At 40.9% G+C, this 24,090-nt stretch overlaps 1 pseudogene; it reads left to right on the forward strand.

Moving 5' to 3' along the window:
- Positions 1-2,289: 2,289 nt before the first annotated feature.
- LOC140711126 (zinc finger protein 705D-like) lies at positions 2,290-9,118 on the forward strand (annotated as a pseudogene).
- Positions 9,119-24,090: the final 14,972 nt, after the last annotated feature.

Below are 24,090 nucleotides of genomic sequence, written 5' to 3' on the forward strand. Positions count from 1 at the left end.
TTAAAAGGAAGGGAAAGGACAGGCAAAAGAATATAGACATCAGCTATTTTTACTGAAGATCTGTTGGAGAACATGGTTTTGGTGTCCAGGAACTTGAGACCTAATACTGCATTCCTAATACTTCACTAAGGTGTGTCTAAATAGCCCTGAAAGGGCTAGGAAGTCACAAGTCAGCCTCTTAGTTGTTATGAGTGTCCTTAAAATATTAAGGGAATATTGAGGATGCAGAATGGCTCCTTCCTCATGACTTTTTAAGAGATCTGGGCCGGGCGCTGTGGCTCACGCCTGTAATCCCAGCACTTTGAGAGGCTGAGGCGGGTGGATTACCTGAGGTCAGGAGTTCCAGACCAGCCTGACCAAAATGGAGAAACCCCGTCTCGACTGAAAATACAAAATTAGCCAAGCGTGGTGGTGCATGCCTGTCATCCTAGCTACTTGGAAGGCTGAGGCAGAAGAATAGCTTGAACCTGGGAGGTGGAGGTTGCAGTGAGCTGAGATTTCACCATTGCACTCCAGCCTGGGCAACAAAAGCGAAACTCTGTCAAAAAACAAAAAAGGAGAGAGAGAGAGAGAGATCCGGAGGGAGATACTAAGCTGTGCAGACTCTCATCTTGAAGTCACCAAATACGTAAGTTGTTATTCCTGCTCTGGTGAGAAGTTTGTCAATACATTTTTTCCATGAATTAATGAAAATTTTAGACCCATAATGTAAGTTTAAAAAAATTTATCCTAAAGATTGCTTGTGTATGTATGTGTTTTGAAATGTATTTAATCTCTATATCTTGAAATAGTTTTTATAGATTCCACACAAGGGTCCGTTAGGAAATAAGTGTGTTTTAATTTTCTTATAATATTTGTCCTTTTTTGTCCCTGGCACAGTCTGTATATGACCATTTAAATTACTTTTAGTTCATGTTTGGGTTATAATCACACACAAATATTCTCTAAGGTCCACATCTTATTTTGATATTCAAGGAAGAGTTTACATGGTAATAATAGTAAGAGTTACAGCTGGTTTCACTGAAGCTTTGTAGGCATTCTCTAATACCTTATTGTTTTGAAGGAATATCTGTTCTGCTTGAATTATAGACTACATAATACATGCACTGTCAGGTACATTCATGGAAGGGACAGGCAGATGGAGTCATATGTTACTGGAGTCTTGATGAACAGATGTAGGAAATAGTCCAAGGAATAAGAAAATAGTTGATATTGAAAAGTGCTTGTTGAAGTCTGTAAATGTGCATTAAAATGTGTCAGTAAAAATAGACACAGTGAAGTTTGGGAACTGGGGTCTGAATCCTGGAGTCCCCAGAATCATAGAGAACCTTGATTAGGGGAGTAATTTTGTAAAAAAAACCAGAAGAGGCAGTGACAAGGCAGAATAGAATTAAAAGTATTTCTGTGTCATTTTCTAGTTTTGTAATTTTGTCATATTTGTCAAACTCTGTTGATTATTTATTAAACTGGTAAACTACAATCAGCAGGGTTATTATAAGGGTTAAATAAGGAAATTTATGTATATCTGTAAGCACAATGTCACAATTAATACAAAGTTACCCTTTTTATTTTTCCTGGACTTCATGTACAAATGGGTCAGTTAATTTTTTGTTATGACACATAATTATCATTTGTACATAAAATATATTTAATTATTTTTGTATTTTTAGCAGGGAAATAATACAAACATGTTTTCCCCATCTCAAACACATGAGTTCATATAAACATATCCATCTGTATACCTACATATCTATGTATGAATATACATATGAACATCAGTATTTCTCAGCAAATATATATCATGATAATCAGAGATATTGCAACTAACAAAGACTAATATAAACCATGATTGCAAAAATTTTAGATACCACCTTAGTAAAATATCAGATTGAGCTGCTAAATTTCTCTCAGCCCTAAGTCATTTTGTATTTTCTGAGCATCCCAGAGGATTGTGACTGTATACACAGGACAGAAACACCATGACCCAGGGCACTGCTGCGAATTTCTGATGCAGGGGATTTTAAGGGCTAGATAAGCGGGATGGGAGTGTTGACCCTCCAAGTGAAATAAATTCCTGAATTGATTATCCCCATCCTAAAACAGATTTTTTTTTTTTTTTTTTTTTTTTTTTTTTTGTGATAGAGAGTCTTGCTCTGTCGCCCTTGCTGGAGTGCAGTGTTAGGATCTTGGCGCACTGTAATTGCCTCCTGAGTTCAAGCAATTCTCCTGCTTCAGCCTCGTGAGTAGCTGGGATTACAGGCAAGCACCACCATGTCCAGCTAATTTGTGTATTTTTAGTAGAAATGGGGTTTCGCCATTTTGGCCAGGCTGGTCTCGAACTCCTGACCTCAGGTGATCCACCTGCCTTGGCCTCCTAAAGTGCTGGGATTACAGGCGAGAGCAACTGCACTTGACCCTAAAACAGATTCTTTCTTGATTGATTTCCGAGTTCCAAGGGGAAATGCAAAAGTCGAAATTGAGAGAAAGTAAAAGTCGAGTAAGGCTTCAGAAGGCTGTGATTGGTGTTGGAGAAACATTGCTAGGGCATAAAGCCTGGATAATAAAATCTGAGAAATCCCACAGTGTTTATCTACAGGTATAAATCATATTCCACATGTGGGTGGAGTCAGGGATCCCTTTGTTTTAAAATCCGTGAGGGAATTGAATATCTGGACTTGTGTCAATTAACATACAAAACTCAGTGCTTTTGATGTTCTCATTCACAAGATATCTGTGTTCCTTCTTTGTCAGAAACCATAGTCATAGGCTTCCTAATTTTGACCGTGGGAAAAGAGGAGAGGCCTCTGTGTGTTTGTGTCTGTTGGTTAGGCTGTGGTGCAGGTGGTGTCACACTTCAGTGAAGGTCTGGCTTTTCATCACAGGTTGGTCTGAAAATTATGTACAAGGCTGGTGTCTCACATGTTCTCTCTCTAACCTCAGCTTTTCTTAGTGCCTGAAGTGTCTGCAAGTGGAAATCCAGAAAAAGACAGAGAGAAACTGAGTTCTTGACAATGCATTCACTAGTGAGTAGGGGATGCCTCTTTCTACTGAAATTATACCCATATTGCTGGCAAATGGGCAGTTTTCTCCAGTTTGCATGGGTGTTTCATTTTTATTCTTTTTTGTTTGTTTGTTTTTATGATGCAAAATCCACCCAGCCTGGGTGTTCCAAGTGCAATCAGGAGACTTTCAGGTATCTGGCCTCCAATTAAGTTTTCTCAGGACTCTAGGTTGGGTATCATGTGTCAAAGATTCCTAAATTATCAATATAATTTCTAATATTACACTACTTTATTCCAGCCCCTATGCAGGCTATTTACAAAAAAAGACATGAGAGATCTCATTTATGTATTTTTCTTCCATCCATCCTGTAACCTCATAGGGCAATAATTGACCCATTAACTGTCCCGTTGGCTGAAATACACTTAGGATTGTGATGAATGCAGGCAATAGAGATGCGTGAAGAGCAGAAGATCACAGCCCAATAATGAGGCTGATGTTCTAGCAGCTGAGTTCAATAAATCCCGTGTGATAGGCCTTGGGCAAGAGCTGCACAGTGTTGAGGAAGAAGGAGAGTTTGATAAAATATGTTTATGCTTTTAAAAACTTTGCAAAAGGACAACTAAAGAAGTCATTATTATTCTTATCCCCATTCATTTTACCTTTTGATAATTAACCTTTTTGCCTTCTGGTAACTGAAAGTAACATATAAGAAATACAATTACTTAACTATGGTTGCACACTCAGGAGAAGGAATATTGTAGATATAGTACAATTTAGGGTTCTGTGGAAATGCTCTATAAGGGCTGGTTAGAAAAAAACAAAACCGTAAAGAGGCCTTTTTATCCTTGAACAAGCCAAGTGACAAGGTAAAGTTAAAAGAGAGGCAGTGATAACTGATGTTTGGATTGCCCAGAGAAAGTTGAGGACAGGAGGCTTCATATGACAGGAATCATCAGACTAAGACTTCCTCAGTATAGCAGCCTCAGCGGTCTTGTCTTGTGCGGCTGGACTGTCTTTAAGCCTTGTCATGAACACCTGAATTACATAACATTAGAGTGACTATATGTATGAATTGAATCCTATATTCTGCGTAAAACTTGTTCAGTTCTGAAGAATGCTGGAGTCTGGTTCATCACTTTCTAACTTTTTAATGAATAAGGGACCAATGACCTGTATTTAATAAATATTTGCTAGATAGGAAACATGTTTTCTATTACTTCTTTAGATTATTCAAAACACATAATAGATCTTTTAACCATTTGATTGGTGAAAAACCTGTGGTTTATCTAGAGAAATAATTCATTTAATCACGGTCATGTTTAAACAGTAGTAAATCATGGTTATTTGCCTTGTGACAAATCTGTAATTTACTTGAAATTCATGGTAAATTTGTTTTATTTATGAAGGTTCAAGTGAAAATTTTATAATCAGTTATGTACAGGTGATTAACACATTACTGAAAAATATCTGGGCTATATTATGCCACATCTCATGCGATATTTCTTCATAGGAAAGTTTAATGGATTAAGAGTGGTATGTCTCTGTGAGTGAATCTGAAAGGCAGATACCAGCTTAGTATTGAGAATGAATTGGCTGGAACCTAAAACACTGAGTGTTCTGCATACCCAGCTCCTACCTATGTCATCTCAGCCTTCCTCCTCTGGACATTAAAAGGGATTCTCTGTCTAAACTAAAATGTCTGTGATGTTTTAGAACAAAGTGACTTTTGAAGATGTAGCTATTGACTTCACCCAGGAAGAGTGGGCCATGATGGACACATCCAAGAGAAAGTTGTACAGAGAGATAATGCTGGCAAACATCAGTCACCTGGTATCCCTCGGTGAGTCCCTCAACATTCACATACGTATGTAGACACACATTGACTCATTCATTCAATAAGTGTTGGAACAGCTTCCCCATATCTCACTCTAATCTCCTCTGATTCACAGATCTTATCTGAAAAAAGTTTGAGCTCTCTAAATCTGTCTGAAAGAAATAGCTTTATTTTATTTTATTTTATTTCGTTTTATTTAGTTTGTCACTCAATTACAATGTAATCTTGACAAGGATTTCATGGTTTCCTTGGTACTCAGTCTCTAATACTCAGAACACACCTGGGAACTTAATGAATATTTTCAATGTATTAAATTAAATATTTTCTAAATAACTCTTCTGCTTTAGTCGCTATGCTTAGGCTGAGACCAATTAGTAAAAACAATAGCAATATCTTTTCTGTATAGAACACCAATTATTTTTGTAAATCGAATGTTTTTTTTTGTTCTGCATGAGAATAATAATAAACATACTGTGCAGAGGTTTAATTAATCTCTTTCTGAAAAGACTGTGTATTACGCATTGTGTCTTGGAACTTAGGCATGGACTCAGCATTCATAGGTCCTGACTGTTTTAAATTTTCTTTTCCTGATGGACCTTTCGTTTGGATTTATTTTCTAGTCTCACGTTGGGTCAGAAAAATCCTGGGGAGTTTTCTGTGTTCTAGGTCTTGTGGCCTGAGCTGACCTTCACTGTTTTTATTCTTCCTCGGTGGCCTGCCTTACAGTTGGTGATAATGCACATTTATTGACAGTGAACTCAAAACACATGTACTGTTTCCACTAACAGGGTACAGATAAGCAAATCCTATATAACTTTGCAGCTGGAGCAAGGAAAAGAGCTCTGGCGGGAAGGAAGAGAATCTCTGCAAGGCCAGAATCTGGGTAAGCAACAGGGTCCTGTGCTCTAATAGGAGGAGGTGCTTTGTCAATGAATAATATCAGTCAAATATTAATTAGCGGTTTTATCAAATGAGTGGTAATTTCTAAAATGTAGGTTAAGCTACTGGAGCAGAATTCCTTAGATGTTATTATCATTTTGTTCATATGTCAGATGCTACTCTTGTGTCCTCTTGCCTTTTCTTTTACTTTCGGGAAAAGGATAATTCATGTACTTGTTGGGGTTAAACTGTCACATGCTGCCTCTTTTCCCGATACCCCTGTGAAGACATCTCCATTTTAACTCTTTTCACATTTTAATTTTAAAACCCTTTTCTAATTGCTGACGCTGTACAATCTGTTTCTTCTATTGAAGGATTTTCTTCATTTGACACATTTGTCACAGCTAAGTGTTAATTTTTGAAAAAAAATAAACCGGCCTTGGGGTTTTTCAATTACCATAATACCAAGGTAACAATTTATTTTTCAATTATTTCAGACAAGGAAAGTGCCCTTAAGAAAAAACACACGATATCCATGCATCCTATCAGAAAAGACACATCCACCGTTATGTCAATGGTGAGTTTTATAGCTGTGTACACCAGTCATCTAAGTTAAACACCTGGTAATGGGTTAAGTTAGTAATGACGCACAGTCACCTGAGTGTAATTAGGCTGGCATTAAGTGCTTTCTAAGCAAAAGAAAATTTGATACTTTGAATTCAATGAATAAAGTGACCTGTTCTCTAAACCATAACATGAGATCTTTAAAATAGAACAAGTGCATAGACATTGCTTATGCTCAGACTTTGAAAGATATTGATATCATCACAATTAATGGAAAAGCTCTGCAGTTGGGATCATACAAAAGAGAAAATATCTGTGTCTGCAGGAGATAACGTGTATGCAAGTGTCAATCGAGAAAAATGACGAGACAAGTCTCAATCATTTTAGGAAATTTATTTGCCAGAGTTAAGGACATGCACCTGGGGGACAGGTGTATACCTTTCTCCAAAGATGATTTTCTCTAAATTTAAAGGGGGAAAGGGTGGGATATTGAGAAGTACACAATTTTCATGCAAAAGGTGGGTAGAAAAAAATAGTAATTCGTGCATTTTTCTGGCTCAGTGAATCTGGATTTTTTTACATAAGATGACATAAACAAATGAGGCAGAGGAATAATGCAGGAGAGCTGCATTTTATATAAGACAACATAGGCAAAATTGGGCAGGGAAACAATCGGATATGCATTTGTGTCTGGTGAACTGGGGATGACTGCGCCTGTAAAGACAAGCTATCAGTTTGCATTGCCATGGTGTAACTTTAACAGCTCATGAGGAATTTCCTTGTGGGCAAAATATGGGGGAGGCATGTAGCTTTTCATCTTGTAGCCATATTATTTAGGAACCAGAAGAGGGAGGCAGGTTTGTGTGACCCTGTTCTCAGCTTGATTTTTCCCTTTGGTTCAATGAGTTTGGGGTGCCAAAATTTAATTTCCTTTCACACAAGGAACACTGGAAAGATTACAACTGGGCTCTACCACTGAATGGTTGGTCTAGGATTCAAAGGTGGTGAAATGAATGTATAGATGTATGTTGGTAAATCATTAAGAGCTTTTAATCTTTGTCCCTAAAGGAGAACTCTCTCATTCTGGAGGATCCCTTTGAATGTAATGATTTGGGAGAAGATTGCACTCACAGTTCCACAATGACTCAGTGTTTGTTAACTCAGAGTGGAAAGAAACCCTACGTCAGCAAACAGTGTGGAAAATCCCTTAGTAATCAGTTCTCCCCTAAACCACATAAACAAATTCATACTAAAGGTAAATCATATCAATGTAATATATGTGAAAAGGTCTATACTAATTGTTTTCACCTTAGATGGCACAAGATGACTCACACTGGAGAGAGGCCATATGCATGTCATCTATGTGGAAAATCCACTCAGTGTTCTCACCTTAGAAGATATGAGAAAACTCACAGGGGAGAGAGACCGTATAAGTGTCATCAGTGTGGGAAAGGCTTTATTCAATCCTTTAACCTTTGAAGACATGAGAGAACTCACCTTGGATAAAAGCGTTATGAATGTGATAAAAGTGGAAAAGTCTTTAGTCAAAGCTCTGGCTTTAGAGGACACACAAGAATTCACACTGAAGAGAAACCACATGCTTGTCTTCTATGTGGGAAAGCCTTTAGTCTATCTTCTGACCTTAGATGATATGAGAGAACATGCACTGGAGAAAAGCCATGTGAATGCCATTTATGTGGGAAAGCCTTCAGTCAGTGTACTAATCTTAAATAACATCAGAAAATTCACCCTGGAGAGAAAATGATAAATGTCTTCAGAACATATTCTGACTTTAGATGACATGGTGTTAGGAATGACGAATGTAAGGAATATGGAAGAGACTTCAGCTGCAGTTGTAACATCTAAACATGCCAAAGGACTCACATTTTGAAAAATTACTATAATCAACATGGACGTTACTTCGGTTACCTTTATTCTTCAGTCCTCATCAATAAATTCATATGGAAGAGAAATTGTACGACACGTATGTACCAAAGACTTGTTAGTGATCTGATCATAAATGACATGAGAGAGCTGAAACTGTCAACATAATAAACTAAAAGTCTTCAGCAACAGTTTTAATAACTTAAAACGTGTGGGACTTTCAGGTCGAGAATCTCTAGCTCTGCGTTCAGTGTGAAAATGTTTTTATGTGCAATTTGTTGTCAAATAACGTAAGAAAACTTTACTTGGATGAACCCTTTATTTGTATTTTCTGTGAATAAACATTCAGCCAAGCACTAGGCTTGATGTTCACAAGAAAACACAGTGATAAAATGCTGCTAAAATGGAAAATAAGAGAGGAAATCCTTTATAAGCTAAATAAGAAGGGAAAGTCTTTCCAAGGGCAATGAATTCTCTTGGAATACCAAACACTTCTTACTGGAGAAGTTATGCCTTGAAAAATCATGAGAAATCCTTTCTTCACAGAGAAACGCTTGTGGCACATGTGAGATTTCACACTGGACAAAACATGGTTAGCATCTTGAAAGGAGAAGATTCTTTAGGGGTAATTCATTTCTTATTTGACATTAAGTTTCTCACATTGAGGAGCTATCAAACTTGAAAATTACTGTGGAGAAACCTGATAGATTTCTCATCAGAAAAGTGAGTCAAGAAGGTAGACCTCTAGAAAAAACTCTTAACACATAGTTTAGCAAAATAATTCAGAAATTTGAGAAAATGTCTATTCATAAAAATGCAGCACATAAACGTATAATAGCAAAGTGACCTGGGCATAAATTGAATGCAGAATTATATAAGAAATCTCATTAAACATTTCCAAAAGATCAATACTTACAATGTTGAAAGAATACAATCGGTTGTTGAAAAAACTTAGTGTGTTGGTGAAGTCCTTCTTTCACCCTAACAAATCGATTTGCATCTGCACTCCTTGGCTTATGGGTCGAGATTCTACCCCAACTTCTGAGTCTCCCCAGTCTTCAACGGTTCTTTCCTCACAGCTCACCTCCCTTTACTTCAATGTCCACGAAAACCACTTGTTTCCATCCAACCCTAGAACTGACACATCAGGGATCTTCAGCCCCACTTGCCAGATTTCTCAGTGTGTCATTGCATAGATTTAGCAAGGAAATGGAGGCTGGATCAAAGACACCTAGTATATGCATTTGGGTGTCCCCAGCCCTTGCCTGTGTCTCTGAGTAGTTACCTGGGATCAGAGAATAAGGCAGCCCTGCTCTTCTATCCCTCAGAAATCTCTTGAAATTTTGTCCCTGAAGCCTCTCTAAGTGGAGGTAGCAGTTCATCTCATGACACCCCAGAATTTACTGAGGTAAGTCCTGAGTTATTACACAGAGACAGACACAGTTGCGTTCCTTTTACTTCTGTCCAGAAGATAAAACGCCAGCATGCTAAAACAGCCGAACCTGTCAGCCACCATGCAAGCCTTTCCTATATTTGATTCAATGTACTTTTCCAGAAGCAAAATGAAAGTTCTCACAGATGGGGCCTCCTCTGCCTTGTCCTCAGAATTGGAAAATGTATTGTCCATCGAGGAGCCTCAGTACTGAACCTAAAACTCAAGAGAAAACTTTTCCTGAATAATAAGTGGGTGACGACTTGAAATTTTGCAAAACAGGCACAATCTTAATACGATAGGCCTTACTAAGGCTAAATGGCCTTATCCATGGTTGAAATTGACACATCATTATATTAAAAAATCTCCACAAGTGATTGATTTTACTCAGCAGCCAGGGTTTATGTCAAGTGTGAGGATAACGAGCAAGAAATTCAAGCCCTTGGCAAACTGGTTGGAGAGGCAAGGATTGTGTCCAGGTAGAGCTCATAACATTATTTATTGTTTAATCTATTTAATTAAACATGTAATTTACCCTCAAACTGTGGCTGACATTATATGTAGTCCTGAGCCACATTAAGATGTACTATTTGTGCTGTGAAATTCTACGGGATTTGACAAGTGCACGGTGGCAGATCTCCAGTATTAAAGCATAACACAGAATGCTTCTCTTATTCAAGCTCTTCTTCCCTTCACATAGAGGGAATCAATCGACTTTTGTATACTAACTTTCGAATTTGTTTCTTTATTCCCATCTTCTTTAATTAAAGCACAAGATATCGTACTCAATTTCCATTTGATCTTCCAAAAGAAAGGTACTGAATAATCCATACCTGAATTTCAGTGATTCAGACTCAGGTCCACCGCTAAGCAGTAAAGGCCAAACGTCCTGTGCTGCCACTTCATGGCCGGCAGAGGGCAATGAAACCCATCGTTCCGGCCATGCAGGGCGCATGCGCGGTCTGCTTGCCGCGGCGAGCCGGGTCTCCAGGGAGGACCTGAGTTTTCTTTACCCAGGGTGAGGAAGGCGCCGCCGCCCTGGCCTTGGGGCTGGGGCCTCTCCGGGTGGGGGCGTTGAAGAGGCCGCTCTTTTTGCAAGGCCCAATATGGCGGGCCCTGCACAGGCCGCGCTGTTCCGCGCCCTCAGGGCGTCAGTATCCCGTTGGGGCCGGATGCCCCCTCTGGGCCCGGAGCATCCTTGGCGCTGCCCTCGCAGAGCCGCACTGAGGCTGAGGTGGCGCGGGGGGCCCGGGCTCCGCAAGGAGCGGCGGCAGCGAGGGCTGGAGGACCCGGGCTCCGGGGCTCTGGGGCGTCTGGCCTGGGTGGGACTGAGCCCATCCAGGGACTGGGACTCCCGAGTTCTGGTGCGGGTGGATCCTGGGCAGGCTCAGGACCAAGTCCCTCTCCTTCCACCAAGGAGCGCCCAGAGGCCGGCGGGAGCTCCAGGTTCACCTCCTCCTCCTTCAGCTGTTTACTTTTTCTTTATTTCTGTAAGGCCAGAAATTGGCGCCATCCTTCACATCGGTGAATCGGGACCCTAACACCCATTACCCCAGGTTTATTGTTATTGCCATTAACAGTGTTGGTGGCATTATCACTAAGATCATCATTGTTGTTATTGTCATTCATGATTATTAGCAGGTGGGTTCATCATTTTGTCTCACTATGCATTTTTTTTTTTTTTTTTTTTTTTTTTTTTTTTTTTTTTTTTTGTGATTGGTTTTGTATGACGTTGAATTGAACTTCTCTAATCTTGACTAGTGTTGTCAGATTCCTGAAGAGCATTCCGGAGGACAACCCCTGCCTTTAGTGCAGCCACAGAATTTCATGGGCACAGGAGAGCACCTAGAATATTCCCCTTTCATTGCACAGCAGCTTTGGGAAATGGTGGCTGCCTGGCTCTGAGATGAGGTGGAAAAGACCGGACACTGGGGCAAGTGATAGCACCTCCACTGATGTTTTTATGAAGCCAGTGCACTGTCTCCCACGTAGACTTAGAATAAAATCTGATGGCTCTAAAAGGCCATGTTTGCCCTTCCTGGACTTCCTGGGAGCCTTTAAACCTTGTGTGGTTCCTAAAGTGGCTAAGTTGCCATATCTGTGCCTCGTATGGCAGCACCAGTCTTTTCTGGGCCAACAAGGGCACTTAGAATGTTTCCAGAAGCTCAGGCATGCTGTCTCTGTTCCTCCCTTCTGTTCAATGGCAATTCACTGCGTCCCTGGCTGACATAGAACATCCTGCAGAGGGATGGGGTTGGGTGACTTCCTGGCCAGCCTTTCCAGGCAGTTATCTTTGAAAAACTTGAAGAGACTCACAGAGGCCATTCACTGGTATTTCATGACTGCAAGTTGGGTTTCTGGTTCCTTGAGTTTACTTAGAATATCTGAATGGCTCTGAATGGTCAAGAAACCCTCCCTGGTCTTGGAAGCTGCCAAAAGCTATTACTGGGCCTCTGAAGAGTCTTTAAAATTTTTCAGGGTGCAGCTGAGAATAGGAAACTTTTCCAGGTCTAGCCCAACCAGCTCAGGTCGAGTCCTGAAAAACTGATGGGTATTGGGGGAGCTCATCTTATGAAAGAGCAATTGGTGGCAAAGCTTGGTCTCCAGGACAGCTGTGTGTGTATATGTCTGCAGAGCATGCCTTGTAGTCATCTTTAGTAACTGAAAACCATTTGTGAATGGATAAACTATATTCCTTGCTGTACAATAGTGAAAAATTCATATTAACAATGGTAGTAATAAAAATATTGATGAATATTAACAGGAATGATGATCATCATGATACTAGTACTAGTGGTTATAATACTGATAATAATACTAACCCTATAGACTTGGGACATACAAGTTTTCCCTAAGTGTATAATAGGCATAAATATTTGGTGGTGTAGGGTTATTTCAAGTCCCAGAAAGCAAGGATGAACATCTAGAACGAGAAGAAAAACAATCTGGAGGTTGGCATGTGCACACCTGGGGACTCCTGTGTTAACTTCTGGTGTTTCAGCCTAAGAGGGAATGTAAATATAACCCTGGTCCTGTAACACCATGCTGACCAACACCTACCAGCTTTCAGGAGATAAGATAGCTGGCTGATGGGACAGGGATCCAGAGAAGTTACGTGTCCAGACCAGTACATGTTGCCCAGTGGCAGAGTTCATGACAAGCAATAAACCCCAGGATAATGTCATTCCCAGCCACCTGACTGTCATCTGCTCTTTCATGGCCCCTCTCTACTGGTACCTCTAGGCACTGGCATGTCCTCCAGAGGCTGTAGGAGGGCATCATACTCAGTACTCACCCACCTGCAGGAGGCAAGAAAGATGGAAAGAGCTAAATACCATGGTTTCTGGATTCTTTTTGGTGGGCATGGCATATTTCGCATTTGCTTTACTAATGGTGGAACCCAGTCAATGGTTTGCAATACAGCTCTGGATGACTCTGGACACCTGTAGAGATTTTGACAATTTCCAGAAGGTCACAAGTTCTTGGAGGACTTTTTCATGAGTTCTTTGACTGAAAAGGTGGTTCAAAAAACTACTGTTCTGACTTAGGAAATGTTGCAGAGGCTGGGCGCAGTGGCTCATGCCTGTAATACCAGCACTTTGGGAGGCTGAGGCAGGCAGATCTCGAGGTCAGGAGTTTGAGACCAGCCTGAAACCCCATCTCTACTAAAAATACAAAAATTAGGGGGGTGTGGTGGCATGCACCTGTAACCCAGCTGCTCAGGAGGCTGAGGCGGGAGAATCGCTTGAACCTGAGAGTCGGAGGTTGCAATGAGCAAAGATTGTGCCACTGGACTCCAGCCTGGGCGACAGTGCGAGACTGTATCACAAAAAAAAAAAAAAAAAAAAAGAAGAAGAAGAAGAAGAAAAAGAAAATGTTGCAGAGACTCTGGTGAACAGGTAGTCCCTCTCCTGCCACTCCAGGTAAAAGTTTCTTGGCCACAAACCTGATTTAGCAGTATCCCTTCATCTTAGGTGGGTAACAGAAAACCATTCATGACCTATCCAAGCATGGAGGGGGAATTTGACTTAGAAAACTTTTAGGTGGACTAGTTGGTGAAAGAAAGTGCATTCTAGGGCTCACAGGCCTACACATAGAGTTGCTAGCACATAAAGCATATGTATGAATTCTTTCTGAGCCCATGGCAAGACCAGGGTGCACTTCATCCATCTCCTATGCTGATATGAATAGGTACTTGCCCAAAAAATAAAAGAATAACTCACGAAGCCCATTCTACAGGACACCAGGTGATACAGTAGGAGTCTTTGGGTTGCTGTGGTATGTATGTTTTAAGGTTGTCTTTTAATCATCTTCAGCAAATTCAACAGTCTTCAGAACATAAAAAAAAAATTATTCAACATTGCATAATAACTACCACAAATATATCCATGATAAAGAACTGTACCCACATAATAATAACATTAATAGCAATCATAATGGTGTGATATAAATGTCATTTTAATGAAGAGAATAATTAAAAAGCTGGTATTTAAGAGCATATTCCTGTAAGCCTGTGACATTGTTCCCATATGAGCCCTCTTCATCTCATAGATTTTCAGCAGAACTGCAGCATTTTGTGAATACCTGAGTGAATGCAGAAAGTATCCAGACGCATGGGCATTCTAGGAAGCTCCCTGTGTAAATCTAATACAAGGAATATCTACTTCTGGGCTCAAAAGCTAACTTAGAAAATAAAAAAAGTGAGATGCTGGTAGAAGGCAAATAACTCCACTTCAGTTCCTGAGAGAAAAATGGTTCTGTAACCTCTGAGTTTATTTAGAAAAATTTGGAGCCTCAGGAAGACCAAGTATATCATTCCTGATGTTTCCAGGGCAGATTGGACTGCTTAGGCCTCTGGGACTATTCTAAGTCCTCTCAGGTTTCCATGGGAAACCGTAACTCTACTCCTAGAGCTCACACCACCCCTGAGCAAACTCATTGTTTTCTAAATATTCCAAGAAAGTCCATCCAGGGTATGCCTGTATTGGTGAATTTCACCTTGGACTGGCAGGAGAACTCTGAGAATGATACATCCTGACTTCACTTGATAAAGGTAGGGGAGCCAAGAAGTCCAGATCTGGAGAGCACCTGAAACACCAGATGGCAGAAGGACAGTAAGGAGGTGAAGTCAGCTATGGAGTTGGAGCTTCATGTTTACTGCATGTAGGATTCTGAGTTCCAGGACTGATGGGCTGGTGGGGATGAGATACATGTCTTCTTTGCAGGGAGCCAGGCCAAACCAGCCATCTGGTTGCACTACTGAAAGCTTTTGTGTGCCCAGTGGTAGGCAAGACACAAGCCAAACTCTCTTCACCTCTGGCTGGTAGTCCTTGACTAGAGAGGTTTGCACACAAGTGGTCCTATTAGCCCATGCTCTCCTGTGGCTTGCTTTCCTTTCACCTGTTTCTCATGTTTGCCATCATGGAACACATTTCATAGTGAAATTCTTTGACTCTGACTCCAAATTACACAAGGAGGACCCAATTTGTGAACTTTTCATATATTTAGGAGAATCTCCACATTGATTTTTGTATCCTTATGTTCATATTGTCACCAGTATTCAAATTCTTACTATTTAGGTCATTGCGTTCACTATCATAATTGTTAAATATTTTTCATTTATCATTTATTTTTATTGGTTAATTTTTGTGGCAGCTGTTATATAACAATCACTAGAGTTTCTCTATTCATGAAAGACGTCCACGTTAATGGAGGTAACTAGGAGTGTTACTTTACATGTATGTAAACACAGATAATCTTGGCTGAACTGTGGCTATATTGTCTGGTGTCCCTTTGAAGGTGAAGCCTCTTGTGTTATTCTAAGTGACCTCTGGAGACAGAAACTGTCTCATAATTGCAGGGACGACTTGAGAAGGCATCCTGAGCCTATGCAGAAATGCAGAAGCACTTCCATGATCTAAGCAACCTATGTGAAGGCCTGAAAGCCAAAGCAAAGCTGTCCAACAAAACGTTTTCCTAGTAACACTGGAGGCCCATCAGTCACTCCTCCTGGTCTGGAAATGCCAAATGTCCTCCGTGGTTCTTGTGAGGGTCCAGATCTTTTCAAAATCACCTCAGGAGCCACAGAACCACTCCATCCTACCTGAAATTGCAGAATGACTCTTCTTTTGACCAGAGTCTCAAAAATATATTCATTGATAGTTTTGGTTCCTGGGAGCCGCCATTGCTTGCAAAAGATGTGCCAGAGACTAGACATTTTCTGTTTCCTCACTTGTCCGGGGAATACTGAAGTTTTTCTGGAACACAGAAATGGGAATCTGACCCTCTGAGCAGCCTCAGAATTTTCTAAGTCTTCCAAGCAGAGTGGAAGTTCTGGTGAGGACCCATTGTACCCCCGATGGTCTGGAATCACATAGGATGATGCGTTTAAACAACTCTAGGTGGAGATATATTTTCTGAGATATTCCAAGGAGGAGGGATACAACTGGACCAGATGTTAAAAGGGCAGCTGAGCATTAAGTGCCTATGTAGTGTTTGCAGCTTAATGTCTCCTGCAGAAGGGGACTCTGGGCTCTTGTGTTAGAATTCAGTGTAATTCTGGGGTCCTGCTTTTCTTCCAGGAAATCTCACTTCCATCTGGATGTCTGGATGAACTACTGAAAGCCACTGAGTGTCCTGCAGCAGGTGAACTGTGGCCAGAGCCCAAGGATGAAGGGGGCTCCTTCTGTCTGTGACTGAAGAGAAAGCCTGAGGTATAGCAGACCCAGGCCCCAGAAGGATGGAAAAAATGAGGTGGGGAGGGAGGGGACCTCAGAGGAAGACTGAGGTCTGCAGAATCCCAGGGTCAAGGAGACAGTGTGGTGTCCTGGTGGTGTCCTTGATGTTCCAAGAGGGGAGATAATCCATCTCCTGAGTAAAAACTTCATATGGGGTGAGGAGGGGAGAAGTAAACAGAGGGGAAACAGGGAAGGCCAAGACAGTGACCAGCCTTAGAGCAATTTTAACCAGAAATGGACACAGACCCTGGACCCCATCGCGGGGTTGCAGGCCAAGGACCGTCTCTAGGAGATGCATGGCTCCCTTGTGGGGTTAGTGGGAGTAGGCATTGTGACGTCTGCAGGGATGTGGAAGGCTGGGCGACGGGAGCAGCTTACTGGGCTGGACCAGAAATACTGAACTTCTTTTCCATCAGTGAAATCCACTTCCGGGTCAGAAAAAACTGCAAGTTCTGGAGGGGCAGGGCCTAGGAGGAGGTCAGGGCCTGAGCCTTCCTGGTTTGACCCCCCTACCCCCCATGTTTCTGGGTCTGTCCTCACTTTCACCCAGCGGATGTTGAGTATCCTTCTTTGAGTCCCCACGAGTGTGTTGTGTGCAGTGGGGCCAGGCTGCTTCATCCACTGCACGTTAAATGTTTCCAATACTTTCTGGCCAAAGTTTAGAGTTGCCAGACCACTGACTTTGAATGTTGACCTGGTTCCTTTTGAACAGAGTAAAATCTATTGAAGTTTAAGGTCACCTCTTTTCATGGATGGTGAAGAGGCAGGCTGTTCAGGCGCAACTGCCTCAGGTCTGGAGGGCGGCGGAGGTCACTGTGGGTGGTGGGTGAATCCGGAACCTCTGTGGTTCTAGACTTTCAAATATTTCAGTTTTTCTTTTGTAGTTTTTGTTTGTTGCTTGCTTTTTTCACAATGGGAACTGGAATGTAAGATGCAAAACTAGCCTGTGGGGGACATGTATTTTCACAACAGTAACCACAGAGTGTAGTTTCCATTTCTATTCCCTGTTCATGTGGGAGGCAGAGAAGGAAATCAAGTGCTCAGTTCTAGGGACATCACAGGACTAGGACATGTACAGTGAGGGTGGAAGGCAGAGGCATTGCTTTAGGAGAATAAAATTACTGCATGCACACACATATGTATGTATATGGATGTATGTACACAAATATGCATATTTATAGATTCTGTTCTCCCTCTGTATATATAATTTTCTTTATTTCACACTTGATATGATTTTTTTATTATACTTTGTGTTCTAGGGCACATGTGCACAATGTGTAGGTTTGTTATATATGTATACATGTGCCATGTTGGTGTGCTGCACCCATTAACTTGTCATTTACATTAGGTATACCTCCTAATGCTATACCTTCCCCCTCCCCCCACCCTACATCAGGCCCCAGTGTGTGATGTTCCCCTTACTGTGTCCAAGTGATCTCATTGTTCAGTTACCACCTATGAGTGAGAACATGCGGTGTTTGGTTTTTTGTTCTTGTGATAGTTTGCTGAGAATGATGGTTTCCAGCTACATCCATGTCCCTACAAAGGACTCAAACTCATCCTTTTTTATGGCTGCATAGTACTCCATGGTGTATATGTGCCACATTTTCTTAATCCAGTCTGTCATTATGGACATTTGGGTTGGTTCCAAGTCTTTGCTATTGTGAATAGTGCTGCAGTAAACATACATGAGCATGTGTCTTTATAGCAGCATGATTTATAATCCTTTGGGGATATACCCAGTAATAGGATGGCTGGGTCAAATGGTATTTCAAGTTCTACATCCTTGAGGAATCGCCACACTGTCTTCCACAGTGGTTGAATTAGTTTGCAGTCCCACCAACAGTGTAAAAGTGTTCCTATTTCTCCACATCCTCTCCAGCACCTGTTGTTTCCTGACTTTTTAATGATTGCCATTCTAACTGGTGTGAGGTGGTATCTTATTGTGGTTTTGATTTGCATTTCTCTGATGGCTAGTGATGATGAGCATTCTTTCATGTGTCTGTTGGCTGCATAAATGTCTTCTTTTGAGAAGTGTCCGTTCTTATCCTTTGCCCACTTTTGGATGGGGTTGTTTGTTTTTTTCTTGTAAATTTTGTTTGAGTTCTTTGTAGGTTCTGGATATTAGCCCTTTGTCAGACGAGTAGATTGCCACAATTTTCTCCCATTCTGTAGGTTGCCTGTTCACTCTGATGGTAGTTTCTTTTGCTGTGCAGAAGCTCTTTAGTTTAATTAGATCCCATTTGTCTATTTTGGCTTTTGTTGCCATTGCTTTTGGTGTTGTAGACATGAAGTCCTTGCCCATGCCTATGTCCTGAATGGTATTGCTTAGGTTTTCTTCTAGGGTTTTTATGGTTTTAGGTCTAACATTTAAGTCTCTAATCCCTCTTGAATTAATTTTTGTGTAAGGAGTAAGGAAGGGATCCAGTTTCAGCTTTTTATTTATGGCTAGCCAGTTTTCCCAGCTGCATTTATTAAATAGGGAATACTTTCCCCATTTCTTATTTTTGTCAGGTTTGTCAAAGATCAGATGGTTGTAGAAGTGTCGTATTATTTCTGAGGGCTCTGTTCTGTTCCATTGGTCTATAGCTCTGTTTTCATAACAGTACCATGCTGTTTTGGTTACTGTAGCCTTGCTGTATAGTTTTAAGTCACGTAGTGTGATGCCCCCAGCTTCGTTCTTTTGACTTAGGATTGTCTTGACAATGCGGGCTCTTTTTTGGTTCCATATGAACTTTAAAGTAGTTTTTTTCCAATTCTGTAAAGGAAGTCATTGGTAGGTTAATGGGGATGGCATTGAATCTATAAATTACCTTGGGCAGTATGGCCATTTTCACAATATTGATTCTTCCTGTTCATGAGCATGGAATATTCTTCCATTTATTTGTGTCCTCCTTTATTTCATTGAGCAGTGGTTTGTAGTTCTCCTTGAAGAGGTCCTTCACATCTGTTGTAAGTTGGATTCCTGGGTATTTTATTCTCTTTGAAGCAATTGTGAATGGGAGTTCATTCATGATTTGGCTCTCTGCTTGTCTGTTATTGGTGTATAAGAATGCTTGTGATTTTTGCACATTAATTTTGTATCCTGAGACTTTGCTAAAGTTGCTTATCAGTTTGAGGAGATTTTGGGCTGAGACGATGGGGTTTTCTAAATAGACAAGCATGTTATCTGCAAACAGGGACAGTTTGACTTCTTCGTTTCCTAATCAAATACACTTTATTTCTTTCTCTTGCCTGATTGCCATGGCCAGAACTTCCAACACTATGTTGAATAGGAGTGGTGAGAGAGGGCATCCCTGTCTTGTGCCAGTTTTTAAGGGGAATGCTTGCAGTTTTTGCCCAGTCAGTATGATACTGGCTGTGGGTTTGTCATGAATAGCTCTTATTATTTTGAGATACGTTCCATCAATACTGAATTTATTGAGAGTTTTTAGCATGAAGGGTTGTTGAATTTTGTCAAAGGCCTTTTCTGCATCTATTGAGATAATCATGTGGTTTTTGTCTTTGGTTTTGTTTATATGTTGGATTACGTTTATTGATTCGAGTATGTTGTACCAGCCTTGCATCCCAGGGATGAAGCGCACTTGATCATGGTGGATAAGCTTTTTGATGTGCTGCTGGATTCGGTTAGCCAGTATTTTATTGAGGATTTTTGTGTCAATGTTCATCAGGCATATTGGTCTAAAATTCTCTTGCTTTGGTGTGTCTCTGCCAGGCTTTGGTATCAGGATGATACTGGCCTCATAAAATGAGTTAGAGAGGATTCCCTCTTTTTCTATTGATCGGAATAGTTTCAGAAGGAATGGTACCAGCTCCTCTTTGTACCTCTGGCAGAATTCAGCTATGAATCTTTCTGGTCCTGGACTTTTTTTGGTTAGTAGGCTATTAATTATTACCTCAATTTCAGAGCCTGCTATTGGCCTATTCAGGGATTCAACTTCTTCCTGGTTTAGTCTTGGCAGAGTGTATGTGTCCAGGAATGTATCCATTTCTTCCAGGTTTTCTAGTTTATTTGCGTAGAGGTGTTTCTAGTATTCTCTGATGGTAGTTTGTATTTCTGTGGGGTCGGTGGTGATATCCCCTTTATCATTTTTTATTGCATCTATTTGATTCTTCTCTCTTTTCTTCTTTAAAGGGTTTTTTGTGTCTCTGTCTCCTTCAGTTCTGCTCTGATCTTAGTTATTTCTTGCCTTCTGCTAGCTTTTGAATGTGTTTGCTCTTGCTTCTCTAGTTCTTTTAATTGTGATGTTATGGTGTCAATTTTAGATATTTCCTGCTTTCTCTTGTGAGAATTTAGTGCTATAAATTTCCCTCTACACACTGCTTTAAATGTGTCCCAGAGATTCTGGTATGTTGTATCTTTGTTCTCATTGATTTCAAAGAACATCTTTATTTCTGCCTTCATTTCGTTATGTACCCAGTAGTCATTCAAGAGCAAGTTGTTCAGTTTCCATGTAGTTGAGTGGTTTTGATTGAGTTTCTTAATCCTGAATTCTTGTTTGATTGCACTGTGGTCTGAGAGAGAGTTTGTTATAATTTCAGTTCTTTTACACTTGCTGAAGGGTGCTTTACTTCGAACTATGTGGTCAATTTTGGAATAAGTACAATGTGATGCTGAGAAGAATGTGTATTCTGTTGATTTGGGGTGGAGAGTTCTGTAGAAGTCTATTAGGTCCGCTTGGTGCAGAGTTGAGTTCAGTTCCTGGATATCCTTATTAACTTTCTGTCTCGTTGATCAGTCCAATGTTGACAGTGGGGTGGTAAATTCTCCCACTATTATTGTGTGGGAGTCTAACTCTCTTTGTAAGTCTCTAAGGCCTTGTTTTATGAATCTGGATGCTCGTGTATTTGGGTGCATATATATTTTGGATAGTTAACTCTTCTTGTTGAATTGATCCTTTTATCATTATGTAATGACCTTCTTTGTCTCTTTTGATCTTTGTGGTTTAATGTCTGTATTATCAGAGACTAGGATTGTAACCCCTGCCATTTTTTTGTTTTCCATTTGCTTGGTAGATCTTCTTCCATCCCTTTATTTTGAGCCTATGTGTGTCTCTGCACATGAGATGGGTCTCCTAAATACAGCAAACTGATGGGTCTTGACTCTTTATCCAACTTGCCAGTCTGTGTCTTTTAATTGGAGCATTTAACCCATTTACATTTAAAGTTAATATTGTTATGTGTGAACTTGATCCTGTCATTATGATGTTAGTTGGTTATTTTGCTCGTTAGTTGATGCAGTTTCTTCCTAGCATCGATGGTCTTTACATGTTGGCATGTTTTTGCAATGGCTAGTACTGTTTGTTCCTTTCCATGTTTAGTACTTCCTTCAGGAACCCTTGTAGGGCAGGCCTGGTGTTGTCAGAATCTCTCAGCATTTGCTTATCTGTAAAGGATTTTATTTCTCCTTCACTTATGAAACTTAGTTGACTGGATATGAAATTCTGGTTTGAAAATTCTTTAAGAATGTTGACAATCAGCCCCCACTCTCTTCTGGCTTGTAGAGTTTCTGCCAAGATATCTGCTGTTAGTCTGATGGGCTTCCCTTTGTGGGTAATGTAACCTTTCTCTCTGGCTGCCCTTAACATTTTTTCCTTCTTTTCATCTTTGGTGAATCTGACAATTATGTGTTTTGGAGTTGCTTTTCTTGAGGAGTATCTTTGTGGCATCCTCTGTATTTCCCGAATTTGAATGTTGGCCTGCCTTGCTGAGTTAGGGAAGTTCTCCTGGATGATATCCTGCAGAGTATCTTCCAACTTGGTTCCATTCTCCCCATCACTTTCAGGTACACCAATCAGATGTAGATTTGGTCTTTTCACATAATCCCATATTTCTTGAAGGCTTTGTTCATTTCTTTTTACTCTTTCTTCTCTAAATTTCTCTTCTTGCTTCATTTGATTCATTTGATCTTCAATCTCTGATACTCTTTCTTCCAGTTGATCAAGTCGGTTGCTGAAGCTTGTGCATTTGTCATGTATTTCCTGTGTCATGGTTTTCATTTCTATCAGGTCGTTTATGGACTTCTCTGCATTGGTTATTCTAGTTACCCATTCGTCAAATCTTTTTTCAAGGTTTTTAGTTTCTTTGTGCTGGGTTCGTAGTTCCTCCTTTAGTTCTGAGAAGTTTGATCAACTGAAGCCTTCCTCTCTCAACTTGTCAAAGTCATTCTCCATCCAGCTTTGTTCTGTTGCTGGTGAGGAGCTGCGTTCCTTTGGATGGGGAGAGGTGCTCTGATTTTTTGAATTTTGAGCTTTTCTGCACTGCTTTTTCCCCCTCTTTGTGGTTTTATCTACCTTTAGTCTTTGATGATGTTGATGTATGGATGAGGTTTTGGTGTGGGTGTCCTTTCTGTTTGTTAGTTTTCCTTCTAACAGTCAGGACCCTCAGCTTCAGGTCTGTTGGAGTTTGCTTGAGGTCCGCTCCAGGTAGGTTCCTCCCAGTTAGGCTCTCCAGTTAGGCTACTCGGGGGTCAGGGACCCACTTGAGCAGGTAGTCTGTCAGTTCTCAGATCCCAACCTCCATGCTGGGAGAATCACTACTCTCTTCGAAGCTGTCAGACAGGGACATTTACATCTGCAGATGTTTCTGCTGCTTTTTGTTTAGCTATGCCCTGTCCCCAGAGGTGGAGTCTACAGAGGCAGGCAGGCCTCCTTGAGCTGCAGTGGGCTCCACCCAGTTCGAGCTTCCTGGCTGCTTTGTTTACCTACTTAAGCCTCAGCAATGGTGGGCACCCCTCCCCCAGCCTCACTGCCGCCTTGCAGTTAGATCTCAGACTGCTGTGCTAGCAATGACAGAGGCTCTGTGGGCTTGGGACCCTCCAAGCCAGGCATGGGATATAATCTCCTGGTGTGTTGTTTGTTAAGACCCTTGGTAAAGCACAGTATTGGGTGGGAGTGACCCAATTTTCCAGTGTTTTGTGTCACAGTTTCCCTTCACTAGGAAAAGAAATTCCCTTCCCCCTTGCACTTCTTAGGTGAGGCGATGCCTTGCCTTGCTTCGGCTCTCACTCGTTGGGCTGCGCCCACTGTCCTGCACCAACTGTCCAACATGCCCCAGTGAGATGAACCCGGTACCTCAATTGGAAATGCAGAAATCACCCATCTTCTGTGTTGCTCACGCTGGCAGCTGGTGGCTGGAGCTGTTCCTATTCGGCCATTGTGGCACCAACCTCACTTGATATGATTTCTAAATTTAAATACCTTTGGGACAAACGCGAATTGTGAAGGGATTTAAAAATGTCAGTGAAAAATGGAATTAAAAATAAAAATATAAATATCAACTTTATTTCTCAATATAATCTCTACTGAGGTCAAGACACTGCATTAAGGGATGATCCCAACCATTCAATCCATTGCTAAAGAACTGAGGGTCATGGGAATTTAACCATGTCAATGCAGTCTTCTACTATTAACTAAAGAAAAATGGGTGCCCTTTACAGTTATTTCAAGATTAGGAAAAATAAGGTCAGAAGAAACCAAATCAGGACTGTAATGTTGATGCCTAATAATTTCCCATGAAAACTCTTTCAAAATTACTGGTGTTTGTCAAGAGGAAGGAACAGAAGTGTTGTTGTGGTGCAGAGGGACTCTCTAGTGAAGCTTTGCAGGGCACTTTTCTGCAAAAGTGTTTGCTAATTTTCTCTAAGAACTCTCCTACTAAGCAAATATTATGGTGCTTTGATCCTACAGAACGTCAACAAGCAAAATGCCTTGAGCATCCCCAAAACCTCTATGGCTTTTGCTTTTGAGAAGTTTGCT

This window comes from Chlorocebus sabaeus, unplaced genomic scaffold (genome assembly GCF_047675955.1).
Source record: "Chlorocebus sabaeus isolate Y175 unplaced genomic scaffold, mChlSab1.0.hap1 unalloc_scaffold_159, whole genome shotgun sequence".
NCBI lineage: Eukaryota > Metazoa > Chordata > Mammalia > Primates > Cercopithecidae > Chlorocebus > Chlorocebus sabaeus.